This window comes from Etheostoma cragini, chromosome 13, assembly GCF_013103735.1.
Source record: "Etheostoma cragini isolate CJK2018 chromosome 13, CSU_Ecrag_1.0, whole genome shotgun sequence".
Taxonomy (NCBI): Eukaryota; Metazoa; Chordata; class Actinopteri; order Perciformes; family Percidae; genus Etheostoma; species Etheostoma cragini.
In genome coordinates this window covers 22,806,847-22,831,069 of record NC_048419.1, presented here as the reverse complement: position 1 = coordinate 22,831,069, position 24,223 = coordinate 22,806,847, and the positions used below count along the sequence as shown (strand labels likewise).

Sequence of the window (24,223 nt, the reverse complement as noted above, 5' to 3'; positions counted from 1 at the left end):
AGTGTGGGTTAACTGACTCGAGGCTCAGACTGTTATTATGTATGCATCCCAATCACTTAGACATGCTTTGTATAAATTCTATTTTGCCTCCAGGGCCCTTAGTCCAACATTCACCATAAATTATGGCTGCCATTTAGAGTTTTGGGGCCCTATTTTAACAATCTAAGCACATGGCATGAAGTGCCTGGTGCAGGTGCATTTAGGGTGTGTACTAAACCACTTTTGAAAGTTTTGCAAAAGGGTTGTACTTTGTTTCTTAATTTATTATGGGTGTGTTTTGGGCGTAAAATGCAGTAAACCAATCAGAGCGTCATCTCCAATTCCCTTTAAAAGCCAGGCTCGTTTGTACCTTGGCACATTGCTATTATGATGGCGGATTTGCTAAGCAGGAAGGAGAGATTTTTAAGAGGAGAAACTGATCTGCTCACGCGTGAAGTGAGAGCATGCAAGTGGATCATATATCACACGAGCACTATTCCAGCAAAACTCCACAAGGTGAAGCAGGCGTTAAAGTAACAATGAAAGGCTGCGTTATTGACTTTGGACCAGGTTTTTGTTTGTCAGTGGCGCAATCACTTCCAGCGGCTTCAAGATATTAATGTGACAAGAATGCACCTGAACACACCTCCCTGGCACCAGCATGCCCATGGGCGCACTGATGGGCGCAGGTGCATTTGCTATTCTCACTGACAATGACTTTAAGTTTTTGCTGACAAATTTGAGTGTGTTTATTTAGTTCAGGAGTCTACTTCATATCATCTTCTCATCAATATACTGCCTTTTTAAATGTGGTCAGGAAACAGCTTATCACCGCAAAAGGTTAAAGAAGTCCCTTTTTAGTCTTGATTGACATGGTCACATTATTTATAATTTGAAAAGTTAGTTTTAAGTAAGTATACCATCTAAAAGAATCCAACAACAGTAACCAATTCATTTTCAGGAAGATACTCAATAGACATAAGAGAAAAGCCAATATAAACACATTCACCCATTAAATATAAAAACTAGGAACTCTCAGATTGTTGCCATCAAGCCAAAAGTTTATAAAAATAAAAGTTCTTCAATTCTTTTTCTTCTCATCTCTAAAATTTTTTAAATGACACCCAGAATACTTTGCTCAGTGCACAAGCAGAAACAAACAAAGCTGGGAGGACAGAATTGCAAATTAAAAGCATCCCACTATAATTTAGTGCCGTTGTTTTGCCTCCATCTGCCTTCGGAACAGGTCAATGGGCTTGTCAAAAGAATGAGAAGTGGCTGCTGTTAATGCACTGCTGCAGCTGTACTGTATCTCTGCGTGTCTCTTTGTTGTATTGACGCTGTTTGGCTTGGTTTACTAGCCTTAGTGCATTGTCCCCTGTGACACATCCTTATTTTTCTGCTTCCGGCTCGTGTTAACATACAAATCAGTGTGAACATGAAACAATCCACAATTAATAAGAAAAAAATTGACAATTTATTTCCTGGATTAGCTGCAAATGAACCTAACTACAAGTGCGACCTTAAAATGTGATACTTGGGCTAGAACAAGTCTGTGAAAAAAGAGGGGGAGAAGGAAAGGGCGAGGAGACAGAGGATTGAAAGCCTGAGGAGAAGTAGAGACCAAAGAAGATAGAGAAAAAAAGCACGTAGGAGACAGGAAGACAGGACGGTAAAGACGAGGAAAGAACAGTGATAAGGAAGAGAACACAGCGTGAGGAAGAGACTGAAGTACAGGCAAAGGATGCTCTTAATCGGACTTAGGAAGTTTGGCTTACTCAGAGAACTGGTCATCGCCAGCAGGTATCAGCTGGCGATGACAGCCACTTATCTCTTTTGGGGCTGGGCTGTAAATGACATTGCTTGCTATCAGCGGCACTCCCTAATGCCCATCATGGTCTGTACTCACTGCTTGCTGCCATGACATCAATCAACAACCCCGTTGAGCATCTGCTGACGAGCTAAAATGGCTTGAAGAGTCACAGAGGAAATTACATTTATTCATCAACCTGAAAAAGTGAATTGGGTCCAGGCTCTATGTCCAATTTCAGTAGGGGATTGCTATCAAACTCAACTAAACATTGTGCCGGGTCACAACAAAGCAGTGACACAGAGTGCTGTTATTTTCAAGGAGAAATGCAGGGCAAAAACATCTGGGACATATAAGTCAATGTGCTTAAGAACAGCATGGGTATTTTTTTTTATACCTGCGCCCAGCAGTACAGGTCACCACATCACGCTGTCAGTCGTCAGTAAGCTACCAAAACATTCAAAGAGCTTTCGTCAAGAATTCAAGGTAACTTGAGGTGAGTAACTGACACACAATTAATCATTTCTACCTTACAACACACTGTAAGTACTTTGTGATGATTCCAATATCGTGGGACTACATTGCCACTCAAGTGTCACGTTTATAATACAGACACAAACTGCATCCACATAGTTAAAATGTAAGGTCTTTTCAAATGTACACCATGTCCCGTGTGGATTGTGTGTAGGATGCTTTAGCTGACTCAACAGAAGAATTGGCCAAAAGAAAACAACTGAGAGCATATATCGAAACTGGACTGTGATTTCTAACTTTGGACAGTTTTTAATGCAACAGAGTGCAGGAGCGAGGCAGCTCTGATTGATTTCAGGGGAATGGCTCAGTCTGTGCCTGGCGCCTCATGGTGGACGTGGAGCCTGCAGGTTAGGGAGATTAACTTTGCCACAGTTCTTTTCAGAACGTTTTTTTGTCCTTAATAAGTAGTCCCTGTACTCCCCTGCTCTGGGCTCTATCCTGGGCTGGTGTTTGATCCAGAGTGCAGCACTGATGCATTGCCTCCAACTGCAGGCTGCTGCCTTCACTGATATCACGCCAGTACAACCTACAATCTGACATGAAGACATTGTTATGATTGTGCAAAGGAAGAATACAGTGTCATGTGCCAGCATTGGTAATAGCTACCACAAAGCTAGCCCTTCAGAAAATCAATACAAAGCTTTGAAAAGAGAGGCCCTTGGATATTTCCATGGGCCAAATGGTTTTTTGTCCCTGTTGCCACAACCCTCCCCCCTCCCCATTTTAAACAGCCCAAGGTGTTTTTGTGTACATTTCCCTGGATTTGAGATAAACTGTTAGAGTAGGAAAGAGTGATGGACAAAGGGGAAAAACAATGCCAGCAAGAATAAAGAAGAGATTAGACCTAGGATTGCTATGGCAGGCTCTTGGGAGATAAAGCACAAAGAAAAGCCATATTCCTTTTTTGTGGTTTGTGTTTCTGGGTCCTTTTCTCTGAATCTGCCTAATTGAATCAGCTTTGCTTCAGAATAATGTCTGGTCCAACAGGAGTGAAAATACATATGGAACTGGAATGCACTCTGTGTGTTTACTTTGTGATGTTTCCAAGTGTTTGGAAAAAAGGGAAGACTGATGTACTTGGCACAGGTAGTTAAGTGCTTTAGTTATAGTGTTTATGGCTTCCTGTCGTCCTCACTGCAAATTACGCAGTTATGCTGGAGATGTGGTAGGTCGGAACTGGGGATACAGTGTGTTATCTTAAAAGCATATCGGACTGATTTCAGTATTCAAATATGTTGCTCCCACTTTAGTATTTCATTTTTGTCTGTTTTAACATTCCCACTTCATTTCACATTCAGCTCAATTCATAGCTAGAAACAAAAGAAGTAGGGAATTTTTTTTTGTCTCGCTCCGTGATGTGTGACAGATGTAGAGCTCTATGTAGAATGAATAAAGAAAGGAGCAGCAGGGAGACTGTAAGAGTGCACAGAATGAGTCCCCGGAGTCTTCCGACTTCGTACTTTAGAGGACGGTTAATCGTGTTCACCGAGTCTGATGTGGCTGACGCTGTATGTGGTTTCTTTAATTGAATGGTGTACCCATTAAGTCCTTATCTTCAAAAAAGAGCTAATATCAAAAGCCCCAGATGAATAACACCATTCACACATGCATTTAATATCACCCAAACAGCAGCACCAGAAGCATAGCCGAGTCTGATAAATTAATCTCTGCAGTTTTGGAGCTTGAAAAACACCAATGCGACAGCAACACAGGCAGAAGAGCAGCTTTGATTGTTTTCAAAGGCAGCAAGGCTGATGGCTGATTCCTAATGGCTGTGGAGGGGCTTGGGGGGTTAGGGAGATTAACTTCAAACCTTCCCAGAATTTATTTAAGAATGTTTCACTTCTTAATAAGAGAGCAACTCAAAAACAAGCGCTTTTTCCGCCCTGTCCTGGGGTTTCATATAGAGTGCTGTAGCTACTTGTCTGAAGTAAGAGGCCCATTGCCCAGGATTATTACCCGGGAGTCCTGGCTCTCCGTTTTCTTGTTTTTTTGAGAAAAGTTAATCTTGTTCTATCACATTTGATGTAGTCTCGCAATGTCAGACCTTGCTCCACAGCGCTGTGGAGGAGGGTCTGGCTAGTCCACACAGCATGTTGGGATGGGAAAGAAACATGCTCTGGTTTATTGGCATTTTTTAAACCAATCACAATTGTCTTAAGCATGGCCAAACGCTGGACAGAGCCACAGTGCCGCTGTAAATCCGCCTCGGGAAGGAACTTGTTTTGGTGGAACATGTGTACGTTCTAAAGCTGTTTTAGTTGTGCAACCGAAAACTCAGATTGGAAAAATAGTCTAGCTAGCTGTCTGGATTTACCCTGCAGAGATTTAACCATAGTTGTCAGAAATCCAACAAGTAGGTATCCGAAGTAATTTCCAGCGGCTCCTGAGACTACCTTTAATGTGAATCCACTTTATCAAATCAATGTGGATTTCTTCAATGCATGTATTTTACTGGGCACTTTCTTTAAGAAAAGAATCAAAACTAAGGGTATTTTATTCATATCCCTTTAATATCCCGTATAGCAGCATCACAAGTGCTCATAGAAGACAACATTCTTACCTTGTGGAGTGACGATGCAACACAAGGATGGTTTAGAAATCACCAGGCAGCAGCGATGCGGCAGCAGGGACAGGAAGAGAGAGGAAAAAAAAGAGAGGGAGACTGTAAATGTATTGCCCAAAAATATTTCACCATTGAATACAGAGCTAACCTAAATTGTTTGGTGTGTCTGCAATTGTTTTTCAGAGATGAATGGGTAACTTGAGGTGCAGTGACAAGGAAACCCACATACCGAAAAATGAGACAGCACAACACACAATGTGTATTCATTATAGTGAAGCCACTGGAGAGCGAAGGTCCAGACGTCAGCATAGTGGTTTTATTTAAGATCGTTAAAACAAAGAAAGCCCTCCCCAGTGGCAAGATGGTGAAGCAATATGGTGCCGGGCCTAAAGCAAAGCTGGGAATTGTGAACCTGCCGAAGTCAATCACATTGGGTATTAGGGTTTCTCATATCCGGCTAATCATTTGGATCGGGAAAGTGGGAATGAGAAGATAGAGGGAGAGGATGGCTCAGTTATCAGCTGACGGACAGGTACTGACTGACTGACTGACTGACTTGTCTGGTTATTCATAGGATGGTTTAAAAAAGTATTGAGTGGAAATTGTTGCCATTTTTAAACCATTCAATAAGACTTTTTACTACTGTAATTTGAGACTGATCTCATTAAATGGTGACATGTCAATTCAAATGCCATTGTTTGCGTGTTGTCAAGACGCATAAACGCTTTTTAGCGTGTATCAAACATGCTAGACTTTCTTTGTTGTTGCCGTCAAGCGCCCCAGACGTTAGATCAATGATCTTTGATTATCTCACACTACAAGAGGTAAAGTCCTTTATTTTGTGGAATGACTTTAAACATTTTTTTCTGCGAGGTGTCTTTCGGGTCAAAATCGGGCTGAGTTTTTGTGGTCTGATCCGGGCACTACTCTTTAAAACAACATTTATTAAAAAGACTAAAAAAACTATAATGAAGAAGAAAGATTCATAACAATGGCTTCCCTTAGAAAAATAGTATTGCCTGTCACAGATATCTTGATGGAAATCCAGATGCAAAAAAAAAAAAGAAAAAAACTAAAATCGAGGATTAGGCACCATTGGTGGAGGTCTGCACTCTCGACATAACTTTGCATCATTGTGGCTTCACAGTCTGGCACAGGCCTGACCTCGAAAATTGGGCCTTTAAATATCTTTCATCTGACTGAGTTTTAATTCATTCAAACAAAAGTAACAATCCACATTTCTCAGTTTATTTCGAAACAGCTTTAAAATTGCCTCTGAATATACTATCCAAATACAACTAAAGCATCACAAACTAAAAATAGGAAAAACGATATCAGTGGGAGTAATTTATTTACAGGCGTACTAAGCCCACCAGATGTAAGGGAAAAGAACAAATGAAGAGAAAAGGTTACTCAAACATTTGACCCTCTTAGGAACTTTAAATCCAACTTTTTTTCTGTAGGAGTATGTGTTGTGAATCCTGAGGCAACCATGTTTGTTTTTTTAAAAGCAAAGCTATTTATTTTGTTTCTGATAAACCATTTTGGAGTCGCACCTGTTTTGGAGCAAATGTGAGCGCCTAAGATATTGCACACACTTCACACCTTTCTTTTCAGATGAGCAGCAGGTCTTGACGGTGAGATTTTGTGCGAGCAGAAACAGCATACTGTGTGTCAAACTATGAGAGTAAACACGCTCATTGGGGGGGGAAACAACAGGGTAGTCAAGACAAAGGAAACTTGAAGCCCTGTACAGTGGACGCCTGGAGGTCAGAGAGGAAGGCTGCTGGTTTGAAACCCTGGATGGCCTGGAAGACATTGGCTGGGAAAGAGAATGAATAACACGCTCTTCTCCTTCAAGCAACAGCTACTCATGTGCTATTTCAGTCAAGGTTCTTAAGGGATAATTCCCATTTATTACAACATGGGTCTTAGTGTCAAGGCTTTCATCATTTCGATCAGATATGATAACATTGTATTCACCAAATGAATTGCTCGGATCTTGAAAAAAAAAAGAAAAAAAGATAATCGCTACAGTGAAGTCCGACATGGCAAGAAACAGATGATCAGACAGGTTGTTAACAAGCCAAGAGTTCATTATCTAGATTATTTTATTTAAAAGTAAAACCAAAAGTGCAATGAGCCCTCCAAACCAAATGAAATAAATAAAAAAGTACCTCAAGATTGTGTGGATATAAAGACAGGAGACTGGAAAGAGAAGGGAAACGCTGAAACAACCACTGCAGACAGTCTCTCTGTAATACAGAGAATTAGCACTGATGAATAATCCATTGTCAGCAGCTCCTTTGCATGCTCTGGGCTACAGTTATGGACCTAGACATCTTAAAACATATTAAGCAACGTTCTGAAAGACTCAGTATTTTAGTGCTCGAGGTTGATGCTATGACCATGTGTTCAATGTCACCTTGTTTCATGCCAATCGGCGTTATAAACAGGGAGAATAAATGATGTCTTATGTCACCAGCCCTTTACAGCCCCTTTTACTGTCCCAAGACTTCAGGTCAAGGCCAACATTGCATAATGAAATCTGCCTGCTGATATTGTTCTTGCTCTGGTTAATGTAAGGGAGTTTGCCTCTTGATCATGTTAAGAACATTGGGGTAAGACTTGCTGCTGACAGTCAAGAAAAAAACAATTTACCATATGACTGGTGAAAAAAAAAAGTGACTTTAAGCTTGATCCCAACATTGCATATTTTGATTTATTGTCCAGTTTGAGTTTTATCAGTGTTTGTGTATTTTGCATTTGGTTTTATTGGTAGAGGTGTTGCATGTTTTAACAATTATTATTTGCATGAGTTTTGTGGATTTGCTGTGTTTTGTTGATTGCTGCGAACAATAGCTGTGTTCGAAAGCGTTCCCTATCACAAAAATAGTATATATAGTGCGCTATATAGTGTGTTTGCCATTTTGCAGTGGCGTTCAAATTTCATTTCATTCCCAATAATCCACTGTACAATACCCACATTGCACAGCTAATTTGAATGTACATACAATGTACCCTACATTGTACTCCCGTGTACCACAGTGCAACGCAGGCAAAGTTGGAGAAAGAGTTATCTAGCTGATGGGATCTTACCAAGCTACTGCGCATGTGCGACTACCAACAAAGATAGTATAGAAATGAGATGTCTCAATCACGCTAAAACTGAGCCCTAAACACACAGGGTGAAAACAGGATCTTCAGCACTGTGCAGTACAACAAAAATATGTTTAAAAAAAAAAATGAAACCATGTAAACCTATTCTGGTCCAACCTCAAAATACAAATATGAACCTGAAAATGAGAATAATATGGACGCTTAAAGAGTCATTCTGTGGAGCTTCAATTTTCTAACAGTGGAAATACTTTTTTTGATAGTAAAGAAGGACCACACACTACCGTGTGACACAAACCTGTGCCAGCAGAGAAATATGAAGAGAACCTAGGGAACACGCACAACCCACAGAGCTGGCACAAAGCCTTCCAAGTCAAAGCAGTCAACACAGTGTGTGACTGTCTCTTTAAAGTCAATGAGGCAATTTATAGTGTTATATCTTTGTCCTGTTTGCTATTGACCCATTCCATCAGGAAAACAGATGGCACAGTGTGAAAAATGTGAAAGATAAGGGAATGTTTCATGTCATTCCGTAGGATTAAACGGGCTGATTTTAGATGTTATCACTCCATTCAATTGGTGTTTTCAGTGGTCATCAGCCTCATAGATACAGTATGAGTTACAAGGGGCCTGCAACACCTAGTAGATTCTATTAGTCTGTTATCATCTATTCACGTGACTTTGGAGAATGAACAAAAGGTGTTTCCAGTCATCCTAAAATGGAGATGGAAAATTTGGAAATGCTGCTGACCCCGTAGTTTTAAGTTTGAATTCCAGGATTGGGTTGTAGTGTGGACGGGCAGAAACGGAGACATGTACAAACAACGCTGTAGACACCCATGACTGTCAGTCGTATCGTTTATTTAGGCTCACATACCATTTTAGGGTGCCTGGAAATGCCAGAGTAGTACGGACAAGAGGCGTTAACTTAGCAAAAGATTTTAAACAGAATGTTTTAGTCTGGAGAAGCAGGTGTGCCGGAAGTACCTCCATTGACACAGTTTGCCAGAGCATTTTAATGAATTAAAACGATAATGCTGTTGCAGCATCAGCCGTTAATCGTGGAAAGAATGTTGTGAGTCTTTGTTTCCAAACATGGTTTCCAAAAGTAATTCCATGCATTTATCTTGATAATTATACTATTTTATCATGGCAACTACAGGTTGTCCAAACCACTGCTACAGGTCGGCATATCACTTTTATTTTTCTTAGGTTTCAGAGCTGTGAACTGAACTCAACCTTTTCTTATCTTTTTATATTTGCAAATTCTTTTCCATTGTTGTTTTACTCTATGTACATTATTTGACATTTGCCTAACTATATTCATGACACCTTGCACACTTAATTATGTACCTTTAAGGTATAATGCCTTCCATGCTCTGTAAAGCACTTTGGGTCAACTGTTGTCTGTTTGAATGTACAAATAAAATGACTAGACTACTGTGTGAGGATCATATTGTATATAGTCTTATGTACATGTATGACTTTAAACTGCCTCTTTGAATGAATTACACCTTGCCTTGTCTTTTGGATGTAATCAAAACATCACTTTTGCATTTGAGCTTCTTCAGGTTTTTAGTTAAGTTTTGTATCTATGCTTTGGGACCGTTTATCTTGGCTACACACCCAAAGTTGTGTTTTAAGAGCAACAACTTTTTCAAATTAGTAGCCTCCTTGAACTGTTTTTGTTTTCTGAGACACAAAAAAAACAGTTTGGTTTAGTTGTTTTCCCGTACCAAAATCCTACTGCACTTTAAAAATCATGAAACGTTACTTTTTTCAAAAGATAATGACAGGAAATAAAACTGTGAGAATAAATATAAAGCAAAACCTGGCTAAACATATATAATTGCGGTCATTAGGTTTCAAAATTCCATAACAGTGATTGAGTTCATATGTCGGTGTCCTTTTGCCATTGCACATTAAGAGCCAGTCACACAAATAAAGCTGAGTACAGTTCTGGCCTTCAGGGAATCTGTTTCAAACCAAAATGTCACACTGAATCTGTCAACTCTTAACCACACGCTGAGACAATGGAACAAGGGAAGCCAGTCAGAGCACAGTGGTCAGTTAGCGGAAAATGACCAACATGTGAAAGACAGGGAGAAAAAAGAGGCAACGTTATGGAAAAGATGCTGTGCCAAAAAGAAGAACTTTTCAAAAATACAAGGGAAATTCAACAAAACAGTGCAAAATTAGTTTTGAATAAAACTAGGAAAGTCATAAACTTTCACCCATTAACAGACATGTATTTCTTTTCATGCCCAGTGGATCATCTATCACATACAACATCCATTTTTGGGGTGTTTTATTGACAATTACTGTACAGAAACATGAGTCCCTACATCACTTTTGAATCAATAATGTTTATGTGAAAAAGGACACAAACTGTATGTTATGTTTCTTCTGTTATAATATATCAGCATACACAATACATGTTGAATAATTAGGCTATTATGTTACTCTTACCTGAATTATTTCCTATTCATGCTCTAACACACAAACAGATTCATGTGATATATACTAAGTAAAGATCCTGTGTGAATTACCGCCATACTTCACAATTATACACAACAACAAATGTGCAACAAATCTCAAGCTCTCTCTCGTGCATAGACACACACATACATGCAGATGGCAGTTAGCGCAGTGACCTTGGAAACAAACAGGCGATCCATTTGGAAAAGTGGGAAAGTGCTTTATCACTGCTAGAGCTCTGGACTTGACAAACACGCTGTCTGCCAGCGGTTGGAAGAGGGCAATTGATTTTTGCAAGAGAGTAAACAAAATCTGACAATTGAATTTTTGTACACAAATGGAACCCTTGCACCCTGATATATCAAGAAAAGGAAGCTGGGGGAAAAGGTTGAATAATTAAAAGAAAATTAGGAATCAACATGCTGATAATCACATCTACTGTTTCTATCTCAATATTTTGTTCAGACACATCTTTCACAAAAGCCAGCAAACCCCTAAACTATGTAAAAGTTGCAACTTGGGTTGTCATGACAGCAGGCAGCCCCACAGCCAAACACTTTATCTGTAAATCATTCACAGTTCATACCATATATAGCTCTGGTCAGTGTGGCTCAAAGCTATCAGCCTTAAGCTATCGTCTCACATTCAGTGGGGAATCACTCAAGGCCCCACGTTACAATATTATCACAATAGATATTTCACGATACAATAGTGATTTTAAACATATTTTGATATTCTGTGATATATTGCAATTTATTACTATTTTCCGACTTCAAATGATGTCCCCAAAAGAAAACGTCAACATTTGGTTTTATCTAAAAAGATACCTTTCTCAGTTTGACAAAAACACTTAACGGGACCATCTAGTGGACTAAAAACAAAATGTTACATTCTCACGTGGAATTAATATTTGACGAGATCGATATATGACGCCAGTGTATTGACACTGTATTGCCATGGAAAAATATTGCGATACTATTCTGTATTGATTCCCCCCCATCTCTACTGACAACGTGTTAGTTGATGTGCTGACTGAACAGTGAGCATGAACAACTTCAGAATCAATGACTCATGGACACACTGCGAACTAAACACAGAGGGACAGAATGATAATAAGCAGTCATCAGGAAAATGAAGGGTTTATCTGGTATTTAAAGGTGGTGTTGAAGGCCATTTATTACAGCATTTTTAACCCTTGTGTTGTCATCCCGTCAAAACTGAAAATCAACACTTTTGACGCATTTTATCGATTTTTTAAAACATTTTTACATTTTTGTCCCTTTTTCCAACACTTCTGACACTTTTTTTCAATAAATATCCCTTTTGCCTTTTAACCCTACGTAACACTAACTTATTGTTCAACTAATGTTTAAGTTAGAGAAGCAGAAATTAGGAATTATTTAGACTAAAATTAAAGGAATGTACGGCATGTTGATGGATAATCACAGACTGGAATATGTCAACTTTTACTCAATAATATTCCAAAACAACTTCAACTTTTTTTTCAAATGCTATAAAAATTATTAAAAAGACATCCCAAAATTAAAGAAAGTAAAGATTTGTACTTGCTAAAGAGCATTGTGTGGAATTAATCATGTTATTTTGGGTGGTTAAAACGAACATTGATATAGGAAAATGGGTCAATTTGACCCGAGGACAACATGAGGGGGAAATTAAATACGGATAGTATTTGTTTTTACTGATTTATTTTTGAGACAATTGAGGTGAAAATGTACTCTGCCAGTCATGTCAGCGGGCTCATGTCAGTCAGGGTGGATGGATATCGGCAGTAATTGCTTTCCACTTTAAGCTCTAATAGGACGTAGAGGCAAGAGAGACAGTGTAGCCAAAAATGCCTTCCTGCCACTGCTGGTAATAAGCATACACCTCCAAATGGAACCGCAGCCTTTAACGTTTTTGAGGTTTTGAGTTGTATATTCAAGCTTACTCAGTTTGAAGTAAAGTTCCATAAACTCTAAGCTCAACCTGTTCTAAAGGCCAAGAGCTCATGGAATTGAAGAAATGATGATGAAAACAGTTGTGTTGCTGATGTAAGACAAAAGCGAGATGTAGATAGATTCATCACTAAAGGGAATCTAGTGAATTTTTGGAATTTATGTGGCAATTTTTATAATGCAACAATAACTCAATCTTTGGGTCAGTATTTAGTATGAGTAAAATATATGACGCGTATAATGCTTGCTCTAATTAGCAAGTAAAACATATTTACTTCCTTTGCTTATGAACATTTGCATGATGATCAAATCACTACAAAGGAAGCAAAAACAAACGGGAAGTATGAAGATACATCGGTGGAGTTTTTGGAAGCAACTTGGCCATACGTATGATATAAGTGTCATATTGCAGTACTACAAACACACATCATGTTTGACACCATTAGGACATACCATTGTAAGTATTATTTGAAATGTGATAATTGCATGAAAAAGTGTATTTAAGCACAAAGTACAGTAGTCTTTGCCAGTTAAGTGTTGAAAGCCTTGCTCAAGGGCACTTGAGTCAGTCAGTGGGGAAAAGACAGTAGCTGAAGAGAGAGAGGGTTACTTATTGACTTTCTCCAGTCAATATGATGATTGCTGAATCTTTCACCTCCAGGCCACAACTTCATCTCCATAGCCTCTAGATTTATTTCAGGTGTACATTTTCCTCACAGAACTGCTTGAGTGCTTCTTCATATGTAACCTCATGATGTGCAGCTTCCAGAATAGCAGGTCTCTTGCTGAGCGGCCTCTGATGACTATCACATTTTCAAGTCATTATGGGCAGCACACAATATGTGTCTCCTTCAATTATTTCAACTGCTTAACAGCAGACTGCACTCGCTGCGTTGTTCTGTCACCCTCAAAAAGTCAAACTCCTAGACTTGGAGCTCACCAGATTGTTTTCTTCTTGTGCTGGCACACAGCACAGCAAGTGAACTGGCACTGAGCCGAAAATGCAGGAAAGGGCTACAGCTGAAAATAATCCCTCTCTATCCCCCATTCTTTAAGTGGGTAAAGGGTAAGGGAACAGCCACACTGATGTAAACTGACGCTCTGACTCAAGCGCTATAAATCCAGATGTTGAATTAATTCCCCTCCATTCTGTATGCAGCTGATAGTTCTTTTAAGTCATAATACCCTGAATTATTCACATTTCCCTTCTGAAGAGTAATTTCTCTCTGAATTATTGAATTTCACAATTCTACCCCAGTCTGCCTGATTGGCCTGATCACACAGCAACTGTGCTTTCAACATCTCACACATATGCAGCATATAATAATTGGTACAACCACATTTAATTCCCTTTGAATTTCTGCCATCATGAATAATAGAATGTGTCACTATTAAGATTAAGGAAATATGGCACTTTAGTGTCTCCATGTCATTTTTCAATATGTCCACCCATGTGTCTTTTTACTGTAGCTGTCACCACCAGATATTATACTAGAGTGTGTATTACTGCTATTTTGACTTTCTCACTCTCTAACAGTGAATGCAGTGACTAATATTTCCAAGAACAGAAACCACCACTGCAACTGTGGAGTACATTTTCTCAGGAGTACACTGCTCACAGATGTGACACTGCTGGGACATTTCTCAAAACCAAATGTGGCCTTTCTGGTATGACTATACTTAATTCTTTTTTTAAAGGTGTGCATTTCCAGCTAAGCCTACTGCATTGTGCCCAGGTACAGTATAGTACCTCAAACACAAAACTTATCTATTTTCTTAGAATTTTTATAAATTCAGCACAATTTAACTGTGTGAGCAACAAAACTATTTGATTCGTGAGAAAGAGTCTTTAAAACTAAGACATGTCAGAATCCAAATCAGCTTTATTCGCCAGGTATGAGGACACATACGAGGAATTTTTCTTTGGAGCATTGTTGCTCACACTGTGCTTACACATACAAAACAACCAAAACAAGAAATATACACACTAATATATACACACAATATATACATTCACTAAACAGAACAATATAGAGGCATGAGTGAACAAAGAGTTCAATAGAAATGATTTATATTTGGAGCATAGTGCTAGGATACTGGGATAAATAGTATTATGTTATTATATTACAATATAATACAGTATGAACATTATGGACAGTTCTGAAATAGAAAATGAGAATGATGAATAACAAATAAGAGAGATGTGAGAAGGGGAAAGATGAGTAAATAGAAAATAATAAATAATAAGTGAAATATGAGAATGAGAATAAATAGTAAATAATAAGTGAGATATGAGAATGAGAATGATGAATAATACTTAATAAGTGGAACCAGTGAGCAAGTGCTGTAGAGACGGTGGTTACTGGGTTCTGGACCAGAATTGAACCTGACACTGACGGTAAGAAGTCAGCTGTTCATCAGAGAGATGGCTTGTGGATAGATAGGGATGTTCTTGAAATGTGCCGTAAACATGGATGCTATATTTATGGTAACCCCCGGGGAGTTCCTGTAGAGCCATCATTTCACAAAAATTCTGCACCAGTAATACACACCTTCATACTACACAGGGAATTATTTTTCTCCATGTTGGACACACCATTAGATTTCCCCCTAGTGCCGCCCTCGGGACAAACGCTCAACTTTGCACACTATATATTCCAATATATATTCCAATTAAACAGGAACATTTCTATGAAATCTACTGATCATATTCAAGCTCCAAGGGGGTGAACCCTGCTGATTGAACTATAATGATCTTTCCTCTGGCACAATGCTTTACCCAGACAAGCAAAATCCTCAGTATGTTTGTTCACTTTCATATACAGGGACTTTATATGACTTTATATACAGGGACTATAGGTCTTGTTTGTCAAAAGCCACCTCGCGTTATTGTGACATGATAAATCTCCAGCAAGGAATATCGCCTGAACTATACTAACCTGAGCTATTTACTCTGACTGGTCTGCAAGCCAAAAACCTAATTCTCTTTCTGACATTTCATGCCAAATAACCTTGATAAGCATCCACATAAATTGTTTACAAATTGATGTTGCACATACATCCTTATACCTCATTAAAACTCAAATTCCACGACCCACCACAGAGGGTTGATGGTGTCCCGCTACTCTGCCTTGTTTCGGATTTCTTATAGGGATGGATGGGATGGGTGGATGGGAGTAGGGAAGGTTACTTATGTTATGATTAGCAGATGAAACTTTGTACGGCCGCCTCGGCCACAGTGTATACATGTGTGTAAATGGTGAATGGTTCCTGTGCTATGTAAAAGCGCCGCGTAGTCATTGAGACTAGAAAAGAGCAATATATACAGTTTACACAGTCCATTTCGCAAATACATTACAACCCATGGTCTAACCAATTAGATCAATCAAAATGAGGTAACATTAAAAGGTGTGGTTTAAGGGGAAGCCAATACTAGTAGCTTAAACTTAATTGATAAAAAAAAAAAAAAAAAATCCATGTTAAAGGCCAGATAGAGCTGGCCATGATGCTTGACTGACGGGTAACCTTCGGGAATTGCAGTAGAGAAACAGCAATGATCATACAGTATAGCCCCAAAGATGAATAGAAGGATTATAGTTAACATGTCTGCAATAAGTGCCTCCCTCCTGGAAATATCAGCTGAAGAAAATAAAACTAAGAATGAGGCAGCTCTGAAGTATTGATTTTGCCGGTCTAAAGGTTGGTTGATTAGCTTCATACATTTCAACATGGAGTACGTGGCTTTGTATTGGTTGCATGTCAATGGGAGAAAAAGACATGACATTCTGTCAGAAAATGTTGAGCAGGAAAGGACTGGGGCTAAAGAAGCCTTGCATTTGTTTCACAGAGTGCTTGGCTCCCAGCAGCTCTCCAACATCGCTGTCATGAATATGAATGCTGCTTAACCCCTGGGAGGAAAGCTGTCATGTCAGACACAACTGCAGCATTGGCAAATTTCTCCAGACAGATCCCAGAGCCAGCCTTTACTACAGCGTGTCCAGCACAGGTGACTCAGTCTGTCTGCACTTTACCATGCAAATGCATTTGTTTTTTTCTTCCAGTAAACAGTATTTTCATTTTCTCAACCTTGCGAGAAAGTGATAATACAGTCTGGGAAAGTAGCCAGTAAGGTCTTAAGTGAAAAAAGTAGCCTGAGCATTACAGATGGATCATTGGAAAGACATGACCGTCTAATCCTTCTCTTATCATTTAACACAAAAATGAGACACAAAGCACATTTTAAGGACATTGCTTGGAAGGACATGAGTGATTGGGAACAAAAAGAATGCACATCAGCTGTGGCCAGCCCAAACTGAGGCAAAAACATGTTGGCGCGGGTTGGTAATGTGTCAAAAAATACGTTTAGATTTAAAATAAAACAGTATCGATCTTCGTGAAGGAACCAATCGGGTAAAGAAACATTCTGTTTAATATTCTCTGTGTAACTCCATTGTTAAAGTGGTCAATAGATCAGTTGGTCTTTTTTAATATGACAGTCCACTTTTGAGTTACTTAAGTAGTCAGAGTTGTTTTTTTTCTAGTGCAACCTGGCAAAATGCAAGTCACATGCTAATTTTTTAACTGTGCGTGATGATGTCACATGCTGTTTTGCAATCAAATTGGTATATCAAATTGATTTTAGACATTATAAGATGTTCCATATATTTTCGCACTGAATCGCACAACATTCAAGGAAACATTTAGAAAAAGTTTTTTTTTAGACAAAATGGATTGCACTATCTACCGACACCCGCCATGTGTTCAAACACAGAGGAAATACTCGACAGAAATGAACTAAAACTTCTTAGTTTTGTGGCAGGTTGCAACCATAAAATGACCTAAATCTTAATCACAATTCATTATTTATTTGGCAAATAGCGTTTTCATCAGCGTTTATCATAAGCCGTATATAAATCAAGATAAAATCCGATGAGACCGAACGTATTTCCTTTGAGTTGATATTCATTAAATTCCATCAAATTTTACTTTTTCCATAAGGCCTTTTTTATACCAGATCACTTAATTTAGATAAAAACGTGTGGATGGAAACATAGCTTTAGACTTTATGGAAGCAAAAAAAGATGTTCCATTTTTGGCTCAATACTTGCTGTAGCCTGTCAACTGATGTCAGTTGAGTGATGGTTTAAAACAAATAGTAATACAAGAAAGCTAACATAGATTTAGGTAGAGCTGGACGTTTTTATAGAGCTGGGAATTTATCTTTTGTCATGGAGCTTCCCTGACACACACAATGCCAAAAGCGAGGTCTGGAGGACAGAACATAATGTCAGGCACAGCGGAAAAAATGATGTTAGTCAGCAAGCTCAGTCACAGCATACCTGTGATTCACAGAAAGGTACACCTGCCACAATACTGGTGCCTCAAAGGGGTTTCTGGGACAGTTTACAGTGACAAGCCTAAAGCAGCATGTTCCCTCAGCTGACTCTTGATGCCGATTGGCGAAGATGGAGCTCGTCTCACAAAGCATTGAAATACCAGAGGAACAATGTTTGGACCGATTCTGGGGCCTTAGAGGCAATCATGAGAGGCTCCTTTAGCTGGCAGGCCTCGTGGAGTCAATGCTTTGCTCTGTCGGGAATAATTAGGAACACATATGATCACAGACAAATCTTTCATGCTGCATACCTTCAAATGTTGGGATATATTTCATTTTTGATAACTAAGCGTAATGGTAGCTGAGATCCTTTTTGGGAGGTTGGTGTTGATGATTAATGCTGATGATGAATCACCAGAATAAAGAGAAAAATGAACACAGTTTGTTTAAAAGCACAAGTGAGCAACATAATAGCAGATAGAAAAGGTAATGTGGCTTAAATAGTTTAATGATATTATGTTATTGTAGCTATCAAGCTGTGACGTTTTAAACCGTTTTAAAGAGCACTATAAAGAGATGTAGAACTTGCTAAGTGTAACAATATTGCGAAGATGAAGGCACAATCATAATAGTGCGCCTCAGGAACACAACTTGATGCACAGAGATGTAGAAACAGCTGCAGTAAAGACCTGTGTGTCTTAAGAACCTCTGAAATATGGTCACTGTGCTCCGTCTCTCGAGAACAGAAATCTCATTTATGCAGGTCGGGAAAAACATTCCGCACAAGCACATATTGTGCAAATGACATTTTTAGAACTGATAACACCTGGTCCATTTTTACCACTGCTTTCTAAGGACCATAACAACGGTTTCTGTTTGTTAGGCCATTAACTACAAATCACATATGGTTCATATTGTTGCCAACTTCCCTACTTTCAAAGCAGCGTGTTGATTAAGGAAATTGCAAAAATTGAGATGCAAAAAGGTAAAATTAACTTGACAAAGAAGTGCCCCCGGGGTTTTTAAGCCTGGACTCCCCTCTGGCCCCTCCCCACAATCTGTGGTAAATATTTTCAATCTCAGCCGACTTTAGCCTGCTGTGTTGAGATCCTTAATGGAGAAGTCTTGTTCTGAAATCTTCGAGAGACGACTTGTTGCCGTGAGAAAATGGTGGAAACAATGAGTGAAAGTTGGAGACAGGAGTGCCAGGAAGAGTTTGTTGTATTGGAGTACACAAAGAGTATTGTTTGTTTTGTCTATATGGTCCATTCCATAATGATGTCGGACACTTATAACAATCTGAGCCCGTCAGTGGCAAAAACGAGCACTCGTAGTGGACGTACATTGATGGTGCGTAATTGTCCCGAGCCATTACATATCAGTTCATTTTGCTGCTGCCAGCTGCAGCGCTTTCTCCCAATACTGTATCAATTTAAAACAAAATGTTGTCCCCATTAGTCACTGAGACACAAAACCATGGAAAAATAGGGTCCAAGGTGAAAAATACCAACATTATCTTCAATTTCCAGGGGCCAAATAATGACCCAACATGGTCAATATCAAAAGGGTAAGGAAAATTAGAAAACTAATTGCATAAATTAAAACCGTGTTCAGCAACCAACTCACAAATCTAGGATTTCGGCATCATTCAGGTTGCCCTTGAATGCACCAGCCTTGACAGGTTTCATACGTTCCCGGTTTGCAAGTGGCAACCTGGCAGAAAATCAATCTACACAATGTATTGCAAACTTTGAAAAATGTTTGGCAGGTATGTTTATTTTACACATCAATCTATCCTGTCGCTAAACCTAAATCAGTGTACTGCCAATTAAGATCAGGTAACAGGTTTCTTTGCCATGGCTGGTGATACATACATCTTTATCCATGTACTCTATGTTTACATTTTTGTCTGTATTTTTCATTTTGACAGGAGCTGGTAAACAAAATTAATTTCAGTGTAAACTAACAATAAAGTAGTGTATGTAAAACCAATGTGCAGACCAACCAGCAGAATTAGCTCATTCTGAAGTATTATATAACATACTATATGCTATATAACATTTTAGCAGTAGCTTGTCAATATACTAATAAAAGGCTTTGTTCTGACATTTTACGTTTTGCAGGTTGCTAATCCTGCTCCATGTTGTCGTGGCTCATGTCTATCCTCGTCCTCTCAACATTGGCAGGAAGAGCTTAGGATCAGTTGTGTCTCTATAGGCAGGAGGCAGGGAGAATTTGCTGAGGGAAGGAAGGATATGAAGTGGAGGGGTGTTTGTGTGAGTGAGGGATAAGCAGTGCTGGATACGTGACAAGAAACGGGATCAATGGGAGGAAAGAAAGAGATAGGGAAAAAGAAAATCCCAAACTTAAGAAGAGACAGATGCTTCACAGCCAACAGTGCTCCACCTCCAACACAAACAAGGACGATGGTTAGAGGGGAGGCAGAGAGGGGCGGCGGTTGGTAAAGAGATGGAGTGGGAGAACTGCCCTGAATGAGTTGATGTCCATTATCAGAAAAGTTCTAATGCTCTCTTGTTTTTTTTCTTCCATTTTGGCCTGCCATTCTCTCGCAAAGTGCATAGAACATTGTTAGGTTATTATATAAGCTGCAAAAAAATAAATAACTGCAATTACCTACCATATGTTTTAGCAATGGGCTAGAAGGGCAGTGGGGAGATAAAAGACAGAACAGTGTCATAATGGTTTAATAAGCACATGGTATTTTTGTTAAGGTTTTAATGACTACATGTTTGTTTATAGAACATTTTCCTGCAGCACTGTATTGTGGCAATGATCACAGACAAAGACACTTTAACGTAGTGATGCTATTTAACTAATTTTCATGTCTGAATCACAGTGAAGGGGAGGATTTCTTTAACATACGGTTAACATTGCAGTCAATACAGTGGAAATAAAAATCTTCGTTTAGGATTGCACTTTACATAGGACCTTTCTGTAAAGGTAAAGAGTACTTTATAGGTTTTGTGATATTATACATAGTTATTGTCAAAAAATCCCATGAAATGTTTGTTTTATTTTTTTAACCTTTATTTAACCAGGAAGTCCCTTGTGATTGAAATCTCTTTTTCGAGGGAGACCTGGCCAAGACGGCACACTAGTTACAATTTAAACAGAAATACAGCATAGACAAAATCACACATAGAGGAAAGGAACAGGTCACATGTGGCAGTTGCATTCTTGAATTACCTGGCCTTTTAACATGGCCTTAAATTCATTTAATGGGACTAGATCATTAAAATGGAGCAAGTTTTGCAAGTTATTCCATGACCATGGAGAGACCAAAACCATTAATTAAACAGGTATACAGGTATAGTTTATGTAATGTCCTGCTCCCGTAAATCCTCAACAGAGCAAAAAATCTGCTGCTGGAAATAATCTCAAACAAAAGCACGCTTTAATCCTGTTTGCAAAAAACTACAGATGTTTGCAGATGTCAAACATGCACATAAAAACCCAAAATACAACTTGTGTAATTGCTCATTACTCTGTACAGTGTAGGTCACAGTGCCCTAATCGTATATGAATAAATAACAGTCTTGCTGCTCTCTGTTGGCAACTCTTACGATTCTACATACAGTCCTGTATATACAGATCATCAGCGCTTTGTTGAGTCACGGAGATCCTCCATGGTGAAAAATGCTTAAGTACACTGGAAGGAAATGTTTCTGGCAGCAGCAACAGTGGTTTGGTTGGGCTGAACACAAGCAGAAAAATAGAGGCCCTTAGCATGAGCAACAATAGTCACTAAGGCTAAACAGATGGAGAAAAACAAAGGAAGACAAAAGCACCACCTTTAATCTGAGGTGCTTAGCAACAACAAACCTTCAGGATGCAGAAGAGCTACAGTCTTTTCTGAAAGCTGCTGTTCCATTATCAGCACACTGCTTCCTTTAATGTGCTCATGTTATGCTTTTTGGCGATTCCTCTTTACTTTTTTGTGTGATGATTCTTTATTGTGCATGTACTAGCTTTACAAAGTGAAGAAGCCCAAAGTCCCCCCCCCCCCATAGGGACTCACCATCTTCCAGAGAAAACACTGTTCACAAACTGCTCCAAACAGCTCTGTTGTAGTCCAGCTTTTACTTCCGTGACAAACGTGCATCACTTTGTAATACCCGTTATAATGCTCAACTAGATGCTAGCATAGCACGGACTCCTACTCTGCTTCTGACTGGCTAGTAGTCCTTACCTAGGTACTGCCCATGTGCAACTCCCTACAAAGATGGAATAGAAGTATAATGCCTCACTATGTAGCTAAAACAAAGAGCTCAACACACAGGGTAAAAACAGGATCTGCAGCAAGGTGCAGTACAACAAAAATATAATGTGTTTTTTGAAAATGATGAAAACATATTCTGATAGAACATCTAAGTACAATTATGAACTTGAAAATGAGGATTATATGAGCACTTTAAAATGGTGAAATCTCAACAGAAGCACCCGCCATCACCTTCTGTCTCTGCTGCATGACCACTTCCTTTGCAATTTAACAGGTATCTCCTTTGGAGAAAAGCAGCTAGAGAGTGCAAATAGTGAAATGACACGCGTCTGTCATCCATTCTCACGGAAAGAAGTCTTCCTAGAGTGGGAGCTGAGCAGAGGGACCACCCACCCAACACGCCTTCATCATACACTGGTTACAGAAAATTTGCCAAACACAATTGTCACTCATCTGGCAATAGCAATGTGCTTTTCTATGATGTGACAATAGTGTGTGAGTGTCTAAAAACTTTAAAAATTTTACTAATTTAGAAGCTGGCTAATATGATAGCTTTCTGGCTAGAGTGCCAATTATTTAGCGGTGCAGACGGTGCATAGAGAGGGAGGTCTTCATTTAAATTTTAAGCTAAAGAATATTTTTACTTACGTTAGTTTGTTTTGGAATGTGCAGATATATAGATCTTCTAAAAAGACATGTGATTTTTTAGGTTCATCTACAACAACAGTAATGTTAGTTATGTATATCTTGTTCTTTGTACAGACACAAAATAGTTTCTAATCTTTCAAAACTTTTTAAGAAGGATGTCTTTTTTGGCCAGGTTTACATTAGATTGATCAGACAGGATCGATGAAAAATAGGATGAGCTAGCAACCATCTACTATCGTTACAGCCCCGGCCTGGGGAGACATCCACGGTCAGCCCCCAACCAGCTAACAACCAGCCTGGTCAGCCCTTAGCCAACGCCAGTGCTAAGGACGCTAACGGAAGTTTAGTGAACCGTCGGGAAACAGACCCAGGCATTCGAGTCAGAACAGCGGCCATGAATGTCATACCTCCGTTAGTGTTACCTGTCCCCCCCCTACGAGGATAAGGCACCAAAAGGACTAAATTTAATTTAAAGATGTGGCAGCATTGGATCTGGATGGGAAGGTAAGCTCTGGGAGTTGGAAGAGGTGTGTCGCAATTCTTCCTTCTCACTCCACAGGTTCGTGGATCTGAGTGTCGTGATTTTGGTTTTATATTGCATTTTGTTACAGCCCTAGCCACAACAATAGTCACCAAGGCTGAACAGGCCGAGGAAGACAAAAGCACTACCTTTGCTATGAGCTGCTTAGCAACAACAAACCTTCAGGATGCAGAAGAGCTTGACTACAGTCTGTGTTGAAAGCTGCTGTTCTGTTATCAGCACACTGCTTCTCTTACTCTGGTGAAATCTCATCAGAAGCAACAGCCATCACCTTCCGTTTCTGCTGCATGACCACTTCCTTTGCAATTTAACAGATAGCTCCTTCTGAGAAAAGCAGCCAGAGAGTGCGAATAGGGAAATGACACGCGGCTTCAAGCTTCATGATCTCATTTCGCAGATCGAAAATCTCATTTGTACGACTACGAGATGTCCTGCTGGAGAATTTCTTTCGACCATGTTTTGTACAACTAACAAGCAATTTCTTCACTCAATTGTAAATTATCAGTGTAATGGGATTTTCATCAGCCTAAGGTGGCAACCAAAGGCACTCAGCAGTAACCGACTTTTTGTTTTAATGTTGATGCTGTCATAAGATATCTCGCTCTCGCAGTAACGTGCACTGCAGTGGCGAGATGTGACTCCCATCAACTAATTACTGTCGTTTGTTTGACAGGCTCTAATCTGTGTGCAGAATATAATGGATTCCTGTTCAGAAAAATGAAGCAAACAGTGTTTTTACTGTTCACAGGTGATGACTTATTGAAAAAGTCATTATGTTGTCTTGTATTAGTCATGCTGTGCATGTTTATGATAAATGACATGATGCCAAATCGAAAGAGTCTATGCTTGGCTAAATGATGAATGGCAGGAGTCCTCTCTTGTCCAATGTGTCTGATTGTCTGTTGAATCGACTCACTCACACTGTCAGGTGGATGTGGTATGCTTCACACGCAATAATTTCAAAACTGCACCAACACCACTGTCAAAAAGAGATATGTATATATATATATATGTATATAT

The 24,223-nt window shown here is 39.3% G+C and overlaps 1 protein-coding gene and 1 long non-coding RNA gene across 26 annotated transcripts in view; one reads left to right on the top strand and one right to left on the bottom strand.

Moving 5' to 3' along the window:
* The window catches only part of ncam1a (neural cell adhesion molecule 1a), a 251,220-nt gene that overhangs the window by 116,394 nt on the left and 110,603 nt on the right, over positions 1 to 24,223 (bottom strand). The window lies entirely within an intron of this gene.
* The window catches only part of LOC117955371, a 22,398-nt gene continuing 20,535 nt past the window's right edge, over positions 22,361 to 24,223 (top strand). Inside the window, exon 1 of the long non-coding RNA XR_004659034.1 lies at positions 22,361 to 22,513. This is a non-coding gene — a long non-coding RNA (uncharacterized LOC117955371). The remainder of the gene's footprint in view (positions 22,514 to 24,223) is intronic.